We start from the raw sequence: 2,801 nt of genomic DNA on the forward strand, positions 1-2,801 counted from the left end.
GCATGGTGAATTGTATAAATTTCGTTATTGAACTAAGATGAGTAAAGTAGCAAACAAAGTATGGTGAACACTCTTTGGTAAGATTCATATATTAAGTATGAGCTTTGTAATCTTTGTGTATTGCGTAAGTCGCTTAGACAGATCTAGCTAGAAGGTATCTTTCCTGTTGTTGTACAAGAGGTATGTCCAGTAACGCAAAACTGGAGAGCGTCAGTTATTCCTTAACATGAATTGACTCAATTTATTGTTCATTGTGACAATGATTTGCAGGATATATATATAAAGGATCCGCCGCTCATGCATTTTCAGTTTGATCATTGAACAAACAGATGATTGAATTGAACACTAAATATTGGGAACATTTGCCTTCCTTGCAAAGGAGGCAAAAATCAAGGAATTTTGAACAAGAACAATTAGAAGAGGAATCAAATATTACAGATCAATCACTATCCATTGATTCGGTATCTTTATTGTAGTACCACATATAATTCAACTTAGTCTTTTGTAACTCACACTAAACCTCCTGATGATTGGTACCCTTGAATTCGTGTATCATCTGCTCGAGTGCCTTCAAAGAAGAACCCCCTTCCTCTGACATTGCACACATGGCTTGTCTTGCCAAATTTTCAACATTTTGACGGAGTACTTCACTTTGTACATTACTCGCCATCAACTCTTGAATTACCACCTCCAGATCCTCCCTGACAACCAAACCATCACGGGCCCAAACCCGTATGCCTATCTTGAGCTCATCTACTACATATTTTGAATTAAAATACTGGTCGGCCATCATTGGCCACGCAATGAACGGAACACCGCAAGAAATTCCTTCCAGCACCGAGTTCCACCCGCAGTGACTCATGAACCCTCTCACGCTCTCATGCCTAAGAATTTGTAATTGGTCAACCCATTCGCTTGCTATAAATCCATGTTTTTTCACTCTATCCTTGAAATCAGCTTCAATACATGATTCATGTTCTTTGAGTGCCCATAAAAAGTTCACTTTTGAGTTCTCCAGTGCTGATGTGAGCTCTTTCAGCTGTTTTTCTGATACTGCTGCTTGTGTCCCGAAAGAAATATAGAGAACAGGAGTATTATTTTCGAGTTTTGAGTCGAGCCATTTGATCCATGGAGGGCGCTCTGTCGGGTATGTGTCTGGCACAGAAAGGCAAAGCGGGCCCACACACCATTGCTTCGGGCCTATAGAAGCCTCCCAATAATCACAATATGGTGCCTCCAAATCATAGAAGCTATTGACTATCATCCCATCACTCTCTGACATTGCTTTGGTAATCTCCATATCGTACTCATGCACCGGACCACTTTGATTTGGCGTGTCGAGTGGCTCGTTGACTTCAGCCATTGTTAACTCGATATGGGGAAAATCGGGAATAGCAAACGGCATTAGATAGTCAGGCATAAGGTGGGCATGTGGTTTATCCTTTTGTAGAAGGATTCTTAGCGTGCTCGCAAAGCATCCCATGCCACAGAAGGACAGGTTAGGGATTGCAAGCCTTTTGGCCGACTCGACTGGCCACACTAAGAAGGGATCGGATATTAGAAAAGAAACAGGAGGCAATATTGATTTCATGGTTTCTTCAAACTTGGGTTGAAGGAGCTGGAAGGATCTGACAAAAGATACAAAGGAAGTTAGGGAAGTGACCTGGTGAAGGCTTTGTGGGAGGTCTTCCGGGAAATGAAGCGGAATTATGTTGATGTTGTCGGCAGTGCTCGTAGAGAGAATGGAATGAAGAAAAGAGACATTGAGAGGGGTCGCAAAAACAGTGACATGAGAGACAGTGCGGCGTTGGCAAAGGAGGCGCACCAAGTGGAGGAGAGGGATGGTGTGGCCCTTTGACATGAAAGGAAAGATTGCTATGTGAAGGAGGGATGAAGAATTCATTGCTCTTAATTTTAAATTTTATTTTCTTTTCTAAGTTGTTGTTTCTATGGGATGACTAAATGAAGGTTTGTTGTTGTCTGTTTATATTGGATTTACTAAATGGTGCTGAAGGGGGCAACATTTAAATAAACTATATATTAATATAACACAATTATCGCAGTAGTTGAACTGTTGAAGGCGTGGTTAAAATGTCTGCTTCATAGTGCGCATGACAACGTATATACTCAACAATAGCAAATCATTAAGGAAATATTAAAGTATATATGAAAAATATATTTCAAATAAAAAAATTAAAATTAGACACATGTTTATCAAATTTGTATTGCATTCCATTAAATATTTTTTTTTGAAAAAAAAATCTTTTAAACGTTATAAATATTCAGTTTTAGTGGTATTTTAATGGATGACCAGTCAGATTCTAAATTGATTAAAATTTGATGCAACACTCAACCTAATTAATGATGGAGAACAAATAAATATATATTATAAAAAAATAAATGTATGTTAGAATGATTCAATCAATCTTAAATAAAGCTGGCCCAAATTTCTTTACACATATATATCCTACTTTAGCTATTGTGCTATCTAGTTTAGCTGTCTTAATCCGAACTCCTAATTATTTAGTCTTTGTTCTCTATTATAGTATATATATTACTAGCATTTTTTTTATTAAGGATTGATTGACTTTTGATCCTAATTAACCGAACTCCTAATTTTTCAGCTCTCTTAAGGATTGGTTAGACTTTTGGTTGTCTTTTTCTGAGACTTTTAATTATATAATCCAATAATTTCTTTTGGTCCACTTTGAAGTAGGAAAGCTAATATATAGTGAGTAGATAGACCTATCTCGTTATTTAAGTTATAAATGTAACAGAGCGGCGGTTCATATATAGAGTAG

The 2,801-nt window shown here is 37.4% G+C and overlaps 1 pseudogene across 1 annotated transcript; it reads right to left on the reverse strand.

The window, feature by feature from the left end:
* Positions 1-419: 419 nt before the first annotated feature.
* LOC144575221 (UDP-glycosyltransferase 90A1 pseudogene) lies at positions 420-1,984 on the reverse strand (annotated as a pseudogene). Its single transcript, XR_013518376.1, has one exon. The product of XR_013518376.1 is annotated as a UDP-glycosyltransferase 90A1 pseudogene (transcript).
* Between the last annotated feature and the right edge of the window lie 817 nt (positions 1,985-2,801).

Source organism: Carex rostrata, chromosome 23 (assembly GCF_964058835.1).
Source record: "Carex rostrata chromosome 23, lpCarRost1.2, whole genome shotgun sequence".
Classification (NCBI taxonomy): domain Eukaryota; kingdom Viridiplantae; phylum Streptophyta; class Magnoliopsida; order Poales; family Cyperaceae; genus Carex; species Carex rostrata.